The sequence below is a fragment of the Delphinus delphis genome, chromosome 9, assembly GCF_949987515.2.
Source record: "Delphinus delphis chromosome 9, mDelDel1.2, whole genome shotgun sequence".
Taxonomy (NCBI): domain Eukaryota; kingdom Metazoa; phylum Chordata; class Mammalia; order Artiodactyla; family Delphinidae; genus Delphinus; species Delphinus delphis.
The window spans coordinates 103,030,769-103,044,449 of NC_082691.1; the positions used below are offsets into that span (position 1 = coordinate 103,030,769).

A 13,681-nucleotide genomic window follows, 5' to 3' on the forward strand; every position below is an offset into this window, starting at 1 on the left:
CACATGAAAATCTTTAATGTTTATGCTGATGTATAGCTGAGTGCTTATCATTAAATGAAAGTGTGCAGTTAAAAAAGAAAAAACCAACATGGCAGTTTAAGAAAGTTCCAGTGTTTCAAAGAAAGCATTTTTTAAATATGTATATACGTGAAGAACATTTACTTATGCCATAAAATAAACTCAGCGCTGTACGATGAAGGAAGGCTATCGTAAATGGGGTTTTGGCTTTTCCCCCGCCCTACACGCTGCGACCATCTTTAACCTGCCGAGCTTAAATCTCAACGGATGTAGGAGGTTTTTTCTTCTTTTTTTCTCCTATTCAGTTCACATTTCAGGCGGCTCAGCAGATGCCTGTGATTCTGGCGATTCAACTCTCTGGTGAAAGTTTGCCCTCTGTTTCCTCAGTTTTTCAGGAGCGTTTCTCCACAAAATGATCTCCTGCTGCTTGAAGTACGTCCTGTCTTCCTCATCAACAAGGACTAGAATTAAAAAGCACCTCATGGGGCTTCCCTGGTGGCGCAGTGGTTGAGAGTCTGCCTGCCGATCAGGGGACACGGGTTTGTGCCCCGGTCCGGGAGGATCCCACATGTTGCGGAGCGGCTGGGCCCGTGGGCCGTTGCCACTGAGCCTGCATGTCCGTAGCCTAAAAAAAAAATACCTTATGGAAAATTTTTTGTTCACATCTCTCACTGTTGGAGTTGGGTCATATCCCACTAAAAACAGTCTTATTGGAGTTGATTCTCCTTTTACTGGTGTACCATCCGTTATTTCATATTTAGCGATTGTTTCTGTTGTGGCACTGGGTCCAATTCCCGTGATCTCTTTTTTAAATCAGTTGTAACTCCATGTGTTGGATTTTTTATTCTTACTAATAAATAAATTTTTCCCACAGTCACATCCTTTAAATGATACTTTATTATATTCAAATTCTATGTGTAGACAATCTTCAGTGCCCGCTTCCATCTTAACAGAGTTGTTGACATCAGGATAGGCAGCAGGCTGGTGAACAATAAGGGCATACATATTCCTTTACCAAGTCTGTCAGTCTTCTTGCTGTTGTCACTTTAAGGAAATACCTTAAGCAGCATTGGCACCGATATGAGTCGCGTGGCTTTTCCACTTGCGTACATACAAAGTCATAACTTCTGCTCCGAGCCAGTTCTCCAGGTAAGGCTACTTCTTTCATTAGGTTTACAGACTCGTGAGTATTACTCTTGTCATTGAAAAGTTCAGTTTGACCTACAGATTCAGTTCGGATTCCTTGGTGTTCTAGCCTCTTTCCAGGTTGCTGAAAGGCTACGTTTACCTTTCCTGAAACAGATTCTCCATCGCAGAAAAGATAGCGCTTTTCTACTTTGCCCACTTCCGTTTTCATTTCCGCCATTTTCCTGTTTTCCCCATCATTAAGGACAACATCGATCTCACACGTGGGACCAAACAATCCTCCAAGAAAACCCATTGTCGGTGCTGCCACCGCCGCGTCCCCCGCACTTCACTCCTCTTCTTCCTTCAGGAGAACTCCCAGCCCAGGCTCCTGTTTTTCTAAATCTTTAGTACAAAATTTAATGCTCCTCTGCACTTTGAGACCATATCCAGGAAAGAAAGGCCAGCTGGTACCATTCTCCCAGTATTGCTTTACCCTCCTACCTTCCCCTCCCCAGGACTCTTTAAATCTCTGTGAACCACTCTTCTTGTTGGTTCTCAGTCTTTTTTCATATCTTCTTTTGTCACTCTTGCCTCTCTGTCTCTCTTTTTTCCCTCCAATGTATGTTCTCCAAAATTCACATTCTGATAAATGATAACTTGTTAAATCGAAAGGTTCTCATTTGTTCCTTTTTCCCCCTTTCACAGAAAACAAAAGCCAATTTAATGATCTCCCTTCTCCAAGATAACTCCTCATTTCCCACTCTTTCCTGCCCCTTCCAGTTTAGATCCGCAGAGCTTCGCTTCATGGGCCATTTCACCCACTTTCCAAACTTTTCCTCAGTCTGCACTTTTTCTTTTTGGAATTAAGCACCTCCTCCTCCTTTTCACGGGTTGAAGGATTTCCCTGCCGGGTCTGGGGACACAGCTGAATCACCGACTTCCTCTCCTTAGGAGGCCTTCCTAGTGGTTAGATCAGCCGTGACTCACAAGCTGCTCTGGGCATCACAGACACACGCGAGGCTTGCGAATTGCGATTATCGCTGTTATAACGTGGTTCACGTCCTGCCTTTTCTCCTCCCTCACACGTTCTGGCCTGGGAGTGAGCACATCACAGCCACCGTCCCTGGCCTGGGAGTGAGCACATCACAGATCTAGAATTCACCTGACAAGGTGTCCATCGTAACTCCGGGTTGCAGGTACCACTCTCCAGCTTGTCTTTTGGCTTGAATTTCAGACCTTTCTACCTGTTCTGATCCCTGTACCTACCAGGACCTCAGCCGACAGCTCTTACTGAATTCCCAGCTTCCCTGATCCTGAGCACTGACATCTGTCATCCTCTGTGGGAGTGCCTGTTTTTCCCATTAGAGAGAATCCTCTTTGTTTTATTTTATTTTGTTTATTAATTAATTAATTTATTTGAAGTATAGTTGATTTATAGTGTAGTGTTAATTTCTGCCGTACAGCAGTGATTCAGGTATACATATGTATACATGCTTTTTCATATTCTTTTCCATTATGCTTTATCACAAGATATTGAATATTGTTCCCGGTGCTATACAGTAGGACCTTGCTGTTTATTCGTTCTATATATAATAGTTTGCATTGGTTCATCCCAAACTCCCAATCCATCCCTCCCCCGTATGCCCTCCCCCTTGGCAACCACAAGTCTACTCTCTATGTCTGTGAGTCTGTTTCTGTTTCATAGGTAAGTTCATTTGTGTCATATTTTAGATTCCATATATAAGTGATATCATATGGTATCTGTCTTTCTCCTTCTGACTTACTTCACTTAGTGTGATAATCTCTAGGTCCATCCATGTAGCTGCAGATGTATGCCAGTATCTTTTTTGCTTCTGTTCCTATTCCAGTTTCCCCTTAATTTCTGTGATGGTTTTATTTTTTCTCCAATTTATTTCCCAAGTTTGCCCACCGTTGCTTCATTTTTTTCTTACCTTCTCATTCTCTCTTTCCTGGATTATTACATATTTCCTGATGCCCTCCCTTAATAGAGGCAATTCTTAAGATTTAAAAAAATGCATGTGAGTCTGTTGCTGTTTTGTAGATAAGTTCATTTGTGTCCTCTTTTGGATTCCAGATATAAGTGATATCATATGGTATTTGTCTTTCTGACTTCTCTTAGTGTGATAATCTCTAGGTCCATCCACATTGCTGCAAATGGTATTATTTCAAGAGAATCCTCTGTATTTTAAAAGCCAATATTTTGTAATAACTGTAAATGGAATGTAACCTATAGAATTGTCTAGAAAGTTAAAAAATTAAACAAAAACCAAAGATAATTTTGCTCAGGTAATTTTGCTCAATCCTCTCGTTTCATAAAACCTGAGATCCAACAGGGTATGAGTAGTTCGTGAGAGAGTCAAGACTCAATTTTCGTTCCCTGCTTCCCAGACTTGCCAGATTCCATGGAACCAGGGCTGTTTCACGTCTGTCTTCTTTATTTGCACACAAAGTCAAGGGCCACATGCTGTATCAGCCTAAGGACGCTTCAGTGGTATTTAATGTTCCCAAGGGTGTGTCCTCGTCAGGGTTTGTCTTGCCAACCATGGTTCTTCATGCTAAACAAGGAGCTTCCTTGTGTGGTTAGTAATTTCTGAAAGAAATAGGAAAAGAAACCCATATAAATAAAAATATATATATGTAAATTCTTTTAGCTACCCAGAATCTAAATCATCCTGGAGAATTTTAGAAAGTTTAATGGAATGCATGAAACATAAATTGCTTTAATGACTTCCAGAATATTAGTGAAAATCTATTTATGTTATTTTGGTTTATGTTTTATTGATTTTTAAATTTTTCATTGTCCTCTCGCTTTCTCAGTAAAATGCATAAAACAAAGATAAGCTCATGCATAAGTTAACCAGGAATAGAGGGCAGTAAATGAGAAGTAAATGTTTTTCTGGTCTAACAGGTTGGATTGTTTTAAGTCAAAAGCTGTCCCTCAAGTGCAGTATTTTAATGATCTCTCATCTTGTATCTTGTGAAGGAAACAGAGGGATTGGAATTTTGTAGATCCCAAATCTCATATTACTTTTGACTAAGGGCCTGGAAATCTATATTTAGTCAGCAGAGGTGGAGGAAAGTTATCTGACACCTCACTCATCCCCTCCCCACATTTTAGGGCCTTAGAAAGTTTGAATTGTCTTCATGCCACATGATTATAATGCTCTTTCAAGTGTCTCTATCTTCCTTTTTCTATTTTTAAAATTTAAAACAATTTTTTATTGAACAATGTAGCTGATTTACAATGTTGTGTTAATTTCAGGAGTACAGTAAGGTGATTCAATTATACATATATATATTCTTTTTCAGATTCTTTTCCATTATGGTTTATCACAGGATATCAAATATAGTTCCCTGTGCTATACAGGAGGACCTTGTTGTTTATCTACTTTATATGTAGTAGTATGTGTCTGTTAATCCCACACTTCCGTCTTCCTTTTTTTTAAATGAAATTTTCAAATGCAGTTAAGAAGACATAAGATATTTAGACATGACTAGATAATTAAAAATTATATCTGACAAAATGTGAATGCAGCAGAACAAGTTCATATTTTTTAATTTTATTTTTCATAAAATAAAAGATGAAGCTGCATGGGGCCTTTGCTAAAGTCATCTCAAATGTATGAGTTCAGATGTGGAAAAACTCGTTCGGCGGAGGAATGTGGAATTGAGGGAAAGGGGGATGACTGGGTCTCACAGTTGGTTGAGCTGTGCCTCCTGTTTGGATTGAGTCTCAGGGAAGTGGCTGCAGCCCTCTGGGCCTTTTTTTTTTTTTTCATTATGTGAAAACTGAGGACATTCAGTAGGTTTCAGAGCCCCATCGAGCTCTTACTTGCTGATGATATTTCAACCCTAGGAAGAGCCAGGGCGAAGTGATTGCCATGATTAAGACGTCCCTGGGCATAGAAATCAAAGGCATTTCTGTAGTAAAATGTACTCAATGGAAACGCTAAGCCAGTGGGAGTCCTTCACACTTTAGCGTAAAAACAAACACGATGAATATCTGACATAAACTTGAGGCCTGAAGACTGGAAGGTCCTAAATGAAATGAAGAGGCCATCAACAGTTTGAGATGCTTTTCTCTGTCCTTCCACTTTTCACAACTTTTTCCTGAATGTTATCTTATTTCATCTTCATAATAGCTACTAAGGTAGATACCTAAGTTTCTATTTCTCCTTTTTTTTTTAAACTGAGGAAATGGAGCTCCATGATTATATGCAAAGCATTTGTAGTCACGGTGGGGGGGGGGTAGAAAGCAAGAAAATGTGTTCAAACTGAAAATGTATAAATATAGTAATGCATTTTGTTATTCAGTAAGTTTCAACCCCTAAGTCTATCTATTCCTTTCCTCGGTGCTGAGGTTTATTTATGTATTTCATAGGCATTGGACTCCTTGTTTACTGTTCTTAAAAAAAAAACAAAAAACTGCTACTTTTATGAGTGAGAGAGGATTTTCACAGATGAGACAGGAAACAACAGCATAAAATACCAGGGGGTGTGAAACATGAGTACAGCCACATTGCAGGATTGCAGTTGGTCAGAGAAAAGAGTGGTCAGCAGTGTTTAGCCGGGTCATAGCATGTGTCCTACAGTCATAGAAGTAGCACGCAGACGCAAGGCTTAGTGCAACACACCTTTTCTTCTTCCCTGATTGATAACTGTGATCTTTGGCAACTGAGGGACGCACAGAATTCTGATACAGTTATTACTTCCCATTGTCTGTATTGGCTTCTGGTGCTTTTTATTTGGAACCCGTGAGAATAGAGTCTCGTTCTTTCCAGTACAGGAACTCTGCAGCTTAATTTCCTCTGCGTAACAGTCAAGAGTCTGAGAAATCATCAAGAGGAACACAATATGAAACAAATAAAAACAATAAAGCAATGTGTATCGTCTTCTCCCCGGCTGTATCCACTTTCGTGGTGGTGCGACATTTCTTTCTCAATTCACTCGTCAACTCCCAGCTGGGCATGTGTGTACCAGAGATGCTATTCATTGCTTCCTGGGCCATTTATGGTCTGTGACAGTAGAACCCTGCCCACGCCCCTCCTTTCCTGTTTGAAACAGAGGACTTGACCTTCTCCTGATACAGCTGTTTAGACCAGGGCCGACCACATGCTCCCAGGGGGATAAATCCCCAGGATGTGCTGAGCCAGTCAAACACTCTTGGAAATTTGAGCTAAGAGACACCCATCAGAGGACAGAGGGCTCACAGGTAAGGTCACATAGACTCTGACAGCCATGTACGGTCATGGGCTGCTAAGGATAACTGTTGGGAGAAAGGGGAGGGGGGAGCAGCAGAGGTGACAGACACGATGACCCCTGAGACTCAGAGGACCCGGCCTCACTTTCAGACTTTCTGGGTACAGTTCACGTGAAGCCTGTCTCTACTCCCCTTTATTTCCTCGTAGGCTCCTTCTGTTTCCTGAGATGTCCAATATGTAAAGTTGATAGAAAATAAAGAAAACTCTATAATTACTACCAAGATTTCCGATTTTTCACTCCCTCTCCCCATTCCTACCAAATAGAACTGTTTTGGTTGAACAGACTTTTTGATAAGCTTCTTTGCATTCTTGCTGTGTATCTCAGGAGACACAAGTGAGGGGGAAACAAAAGTCACTGAATTGCTTTCTAAGCAGGAGTGGGACTGATGGCTACGTTCCAGGTTATTAGTGGACAGAGCTCGCCAGAGCTGAACTTGTCAGAAAAATAGAGGGTATGTGTGAGGCTTTATAGCAAGAGATAAAAGGGAACAAGGAAGAAAAAGATGATGTTGCTGGCGGCCAGGAGATGTGGGTTGGGGAACAGAATAGAAATGTTGGGTGTCGTATGTCACTTTTCAGAGAAGTAGCAAGAAAACCTGTGGGCTCACTGATGTGCTATATGGCTAGACCTGGCTCTTCTGTGGCAATTGGAGTTGGGTCGTTCGATGTAACATTGAATATAGGTTCAAGATGAGGGTCGGACAAGGTCTCCACTGCCCAGAATATCTCGATCACATCCACAATACATTTGTTTGTTATTGTTTTTGCCTTGCTTTTTAATTTGAGCTACTTTGGGGGGTTTCTACAGTTTTCGCTATCAAATGAGCTCTGGGAAAAATGATGTGGAATGTGTAAAGCGCCTGGGGGCTTCAATAAGCCTGAGACCCGACCTCCTTCTTCAGTGAATTCCCAGGTTCTTCTGAATGCCCTGGACTCATGGAGCTTTCATGAAACGACCTTATTTTTTTCCACCTGTGCCTTTGAAACAAATCTTTGGCTAGTTTGTACCCAGATTTGTGAAGCTATTTAGCTTTTGCTGGGTCCTTTTCTGTTACAAATAGTGTGATTTCAGAAGTTAAAATGCCCAGGCCAGTCTACTGAAATAAGCTTAAGACAGGCTTCTCCTCTCTCTCAGCTTGACCTGTTTGAGGTCCAGAAGCCTGTGGGACGGGTGGGGGGCGGCTTCTCTGTGCCTCCTTCCTGGCACGTTTCTTATTCCTCTTCTGCGCCCACCAGTCCCCATTTGTCACTCCTCCAAGGCTGAGTTCAGACAGAGAAGAAATGAGGGGAAAGGCAGAGCGAATATGGAGGGTCACAGATTGCTCTAGCTGTGGCAAATGCACAAAAGTGACCTTTTATTTTCGTGGGGTGTTTTCAGGGCGTTTTCTTTGAATGTGCTCACACAGGATATTGAGGGGTGACTGTAGCATCTTCCCCAGCTGTGGTACCGTCCCCATCCTCACGCTTCCTGGTGTCACCCTGGGCTAGGTACTTTGCTCCGTTGGGTGGGGCTCCTGGCTTCCACCTCCCACGTGGTTCATTTCTGGTTCATGAGAAGCATCCTGCGTCCCATCACCATTACTGGTACAGCTTGCTCACTCTTCACATCCGGCTGCCTGAGAGGCACTCTGGGTTCAGCTCCTTGATTTTAAATTTTTCCAGGAGGGGTCTGTGTACCACGGCTTTATGCTTCGGGGGGCCCCATTTCAAGCTCCCTGAGGGGAACTCTGTTCTCGGAGACAACCAACAGCTTTGCTTTTCCTCATCCGGTTGTACATCCTTCTCCACCGGAAGGATGGAGATTCCAGAGAATTCCACCAACTCTCTGTATTGGAAGCTTCCCCTCAGGTGGGTGATGGCTATTGTGTGCTATCCATTTCAAACCCTTTTATCGTTTCCTGTATTAATAGTCTAACAGACCCTTTAGGCTGTAGGGATGCTTGGCTACCGTCATTACAGTTCTTAACTTCTGGTGCCTCAGTTGAAACTGAGTTAGGAAGATGCTGTTAAGCTTGGTTCTCTCTCTACTTGGAGTTATCTTACATCTCTGAGAACACCGGGCAGTTGGTGACATGTGTAAGGGGGGATGCTCCCTAAGCGCAGTGTGTGTACTGAGAGGATGTGTCTTGGCTTCTGTGATTTGAAAAGGATTCACAGAAGCGCTGGGGTTTCTGCTGGGCAGTGGAGGACACAGTGCTTCGCTTGAGATGGTGCTTTATCTAAAGAACACAGGCAGCCTCGCCAAAATGGAAAGTTTCCATTTTCTTTACTCATTAAGTATGGGGGTTGCTTACGTGCTCATGTGTATCCGAGGAAAGTGGGAACTCTTGGCAAATTCACCCTTCACGCTAAAATCCCCTCTAGCGTGGTGCTTCTCAAACCTTGCTGTGTACACCCCTCACCTAGGCATTCTCGTAAGAACGCATATTCTGATTGAGTAGTTCTGGGGTGGGGCCCGAGATTCTGCATTTCTTAGAAAGCCCCCCTACGCTGCTATTGGTGGTCATCCTCAGAGCACCCATTTTTTTTGTATACAGGCCTGGTCCAGCGTCTTGGGTCAGCTGTCCACTTCAGATAGCATCTTCTTCTCGTCCTGCTCTGGTAGTTTCTCCCCTCAGAGCACACTTTGAGTAGCCAGGCTCCATTGCTTCCCTGAGTAATGCGTCACGTATTAAGTGACGCATTTGGTATGTAATTGTGACAAATCGCTGGAAGTCTTTCATTTTGGGAAAAGGGTCTTCGTCGTAGTTTGCACGTAATGGTCCCTCATTTCTTTGATCTGTGATTAGAAATTGTGGTACCATTCATTTGGAGAGGAGGATTGAAATAGGAAGGAAAAGAGTGGGCTTCCCATGGTCCGCTAGGCTCTCAACTGGCTTTGTGGCCGTTACCAAGGAATCAGCATCTCCATGTTTAGCCACTTTTATTAAAGAGTTTATTGTGTTAGGTGGTCTCCAGGGGCCTAGAAAATACTAATATTATATTTCTAAATATATTTTGTGCTTGTCTACTCAGCTATATTATTAAAAAAAACTTGGGAGCCAACTCTGTATTTTTCCATATATTTTTATTCCTGGAACAGGCGCTAGAACCTTGCCCTTAGTTCATGGCCAGTAAATATTTGTGGATGATGTGGACAATGCAGAAGAACTTTGGTGATAGGAGAGTGGATCCAAATAGTGAGGGATCCACCAAGTTGTTTTTTTTTTAAATTTATTTTTATTTATTTATTTTTTTTGCGTTACGCGGGCCTCTCACTGTTGTGGCCTCTCCCGTTGTGGAGCACAGGCTCCGAACGCGCAGGCTCAGCGGCCATGGCTCACGGGCCCAGCCGCCCCGCGGCATGTGGGATCTTCCCGGACCGGGGCACGAACCCATGTCCCCTGCATTGGCAGGCGGACTCTTAACCACTGCGCCACCAGGGAAGCCCAAGTTTTTTTTTTTTTAAAGGGTATTTTTTAAAATTTATTTATTTTGGCTGCACTGGGTCTTGGTTGCTGCACGCAGGCTTTCTCTAGTTGCGGCGAGCGGGGACTACTCTTCCTTGCGGTGCGCGGGCTTCTCATTGCAGTGGCTTCTCTTGTTGCAGAGCACGGGCTCTAGGCGCCCAGGCTTCAGGAGTTGTGGCTCGTGGGCTCTAGAGCACAGTCTCAGTAGTTGTGGCACGCAGGCTCAGTAGTTGTGGCGCATGGGCTTAGTTGCTCCGCGGCATGTGGGAGCTTCCCGGCAGGGAACGAACCCGTGTCCCCTGCACTGGCAGACGGATTCTTAACCACTGTGCCACTAGGGAAGCCCTCCACCAGGTTTTTTAAAGTGTTTTTAGCAAAGCTTTATTGATTAATGATGTTGATTTCCTAAGTGAAAATAATAAATTCCATAATATCCACGTGTGCTGAGTTTCTTGTCTCTGAGTTTGACTAGGGTTAAGAGAGGCAACCCTTCCAAAATCCAGTCAGATCAGTAGAGCAAGAGAGTTATACTTTCTCATTATAAAACAATGAAGTTTTCTGAAGAAACAGGCCAAGAAATATAGGCAAAGAAAACCTATATTTCCTGTCTCACACATTTTAGTGATTCTGCATCAATAAAACTTCCTGTTCTCTTTAAGTTATGGTTCACCAGGACATTATCAAAACCCCTTAATCTTTCTAAATAGTTCCTATATTCTTAAAGTATCTATTTTAATTCTAGACACATCAGAATCCACTTAATAACTTGCAGAATCCTTGGTGGAGCTCTGAGCTGTCACGTCACGTACTCTCTCCTGGGTTGTAGAGGTGTTAAATTAAGGAGAGTCAAGAAAAAGATTGATGGAAAAGGCAAAATGACCCAGTCAAAATCTTTAAATTATGTGCTATTACAAACAAGGAAATGTCACTATGACATTTACTAGCTGGAAAAGAGGAAGGAGGAGGGGGTGAGCAGGAGTTATAAGTAAGCTTAAGTCTAGAAATTCCTACTTGGTACATCCACATACTGGAGTGAGGCAAATGTTTCCATTTATCCAGGAGAGCAGAAAAATACCCATTTATTTTTTTAAATCTACTTGTTAAATTATAGCTTTTATCTTAAGGGCTATAGATTGAGTAAATTGCTGCACGGAAGGCAACTTTGAAGATGGAAGATTCAAGTGTAAAATTTATGCCTTTACCCAACTTTCAAAAGAGTGAGAAAAGCTCTACATATATGGATTTGATATTATGGGAGACTTTGAAGTCTTATTCCGGACAAATGTATCAGAGACTACAAATTTTTAAAGTTACATTACTCCCCATCGAAGATCCCTTTGCAGCACTGTTGCTTTGATGGCGCCATATACATCCATTTTTGTTGTGTTTCGCGTAAAATGGATACCCGGAACGGATGTTTCCTGGAGGGGTGTGAAGGTAGCCCCTGGGTGGTAACGAGCGTGTCGGTGAGTAAAAACCGAGGCAACATGAGCTCCTTTTATCATCTAAATGGATTTCAATATCTGAAGTGGAAGATTCAAAGTTAGAAAATTGGTAATGGTATTAGGGTCGCAGGAGAAAAACAATTACTTGGATCTGGGTGTGGTATTATGGGAAATAGACTAGAAAGTTAATCCAGGGTCAACAAAGCAATATCTCAACAGCTATGAAAATACGGTTAGAAATAAAGTGCTTTATGGTGGACCAGGCATTTTTAATTTCTTTGGGTAAAGTGCAGCAGTTTGGAAAAGGAGGAAGTATTCCTCATGATTAGGCAGTGATTAGGCAAGAACAGGAGGACGGTTTCTCTGTGGATTAGAAGATAGAAAACTGTGTGCCAGGAGTGGATTTCTTTCACGTAACCCTCACAGTGGTCCTCCGAGGTGCTCTTGCAAGGACTCAGAGATGTTAAGTAACTTGCCTGTGGTCCCATGTCCACTAAGATGCAGATCTGGACTTCAGACCTAGGCTCTGAATCTTACTGCTTTACGCCAACACCATACTGGATAGTCAATGGTGGAAAGGAAGTAAATTAATCAAAATCATCATTTAGCTATTTGGGCATTAGTCGAATTGGCTGTTCACTAGGTAAAGTTCTTGTACATCAGGGGAACATTATCATACAATAGCAGTGTCCTGATGTTGCAGAAACTATGGCTCTGATATATTTGCTGAAAGGTCATTTATTTTCACAAATTGATCTTGTAGCCATTAATCTCACAACTCTCTCATTAGTTCTAATGATAAGTTTTGGTTGATTCTGTATATTTGATCATACTATCTACAAATAAAGACAGCTGTATCTCTTGCTTTCCATACCTTATTTTCCTATTTATATCTGTATATCTATATCTGTATGTAAATATAGATATATCTCTATATAAGAACCTGCTGTATAGCACAGGGAACTCTATTCAATACTCTGTAATGACCTATATGGGAATAGAATCTTAAAAAGAGTGGATATATGTATGTGTATAACTGAATCACTTTGTTGTACAGCAGAAACTGACACAACATTGTAAATCAACTATACTCCAATAAAAATTAAAAAAAAAAAAAAAAGAATGTGAACACTTACTTACTTGATTCTGATGCTTCAGACCCCAGTAGGAAGAATTCAGCCTGAACAGTTGGTGATTTGGTGGAGGTTAAGTGCAGGTGGGTGGGAGCCATGAAGGCCCCTGGGGGCAGCTTTAAGGGGGGAGGGGGAAGGTTCACACTCTCTGGAACAAGAAGAAATTATCTCATGGGTGGTAACTCATGCCACTTCAGATCCGAGATTGGATCCTGCAACAGAAAAAGGACCTTCATGAAAAAGCCGGGGAAATCCAACACATTCTTTAGTTCAGAGTATTGGAGCAATATTAATTTCCTGATTTTGCTGCTTGTACTGTTGCTGTACGGATGTTAACATTAGGGTACGCAGGAATTCACGCCTATATTCGCAACTTTTTTGTTAGACTAAAACTGTTTAAAAATGAAGAGTTTTTAAACAGGAGCTTAAGGATTACAGAGAAGAGTGTATGAAGAAAAGTGTGAAACTGGTTATCGTTAAAAAAGTGCACACAGAGAAAGGAGCATTTATGGAAGCTGAGCATGAGGGTTTAGAGAAGAGAAGCAGTGAATCCAAAGAATACGGTGTCTTGCAAACCAAGAAACTGGCATTGCTGGAGCTGCGCCCCACAGAGCACACCTGTGGACTCACCCCCAGACAAGAAACGATACCAAGATTCCATACGTTTGTGGGGTGGTCAGTCTTCTTGAAATTAACAGTATATGTGAGCACAGTAATGAGTTTTAGAACCCTTTTTTAAAAACAAATTCAATGTTTCCAAAATTCTTTAGTTATGAGTACTTCTTTATTTTCAAATAGCCCTTTGATAATCAACTTCATGAAATCAGGAATGAGGTCTACTTGGGGCCAGTTATACAAATACAGTCCACAGCACATAATAGGTATTTATTCGTTAGACAAGTATTATTATCTAACAATATAAGGGATGTTGTTAGACCCACTAACATCCCTTAGACCTTGGGTTCTGAGGAATATGCTTGGGCAAAGCTTGAACAGACACGAAAATGACAAGAGGGTGGCAGCCTTGGGGCAAGTAAGAGTGAATAACCCTGAGAATATGGGCGTAGAAAAACGAGGACCAGTTCTCTCCCAAGCCTGCTGATAAGAAGGATGAAGTGAGAATCCAAATTGGTGGTAAATCGAGAGGGATGTGTGGTCGTGGACAGAATAGGATTTTTAGGTTGATTAATTCTACCAGCTGGTCCTCTAGGTTTCCATTTGGATTT

General features: G+C 42.0%; 1 pseudogene; it reads right to left on the reverse strand.

The window, feature by feature from the left end:
* Positions 1-324: 324 nt before the first annotated feature.
* Positions 325-1,459, reverse strand: LOC132430834 (vacuolar protein sorting-associated protein 26A-like; annotated as a pseudogene).
* Between the last annotated feature and the right edge of the window lie 12,222 nt (positions 1,460-13,681).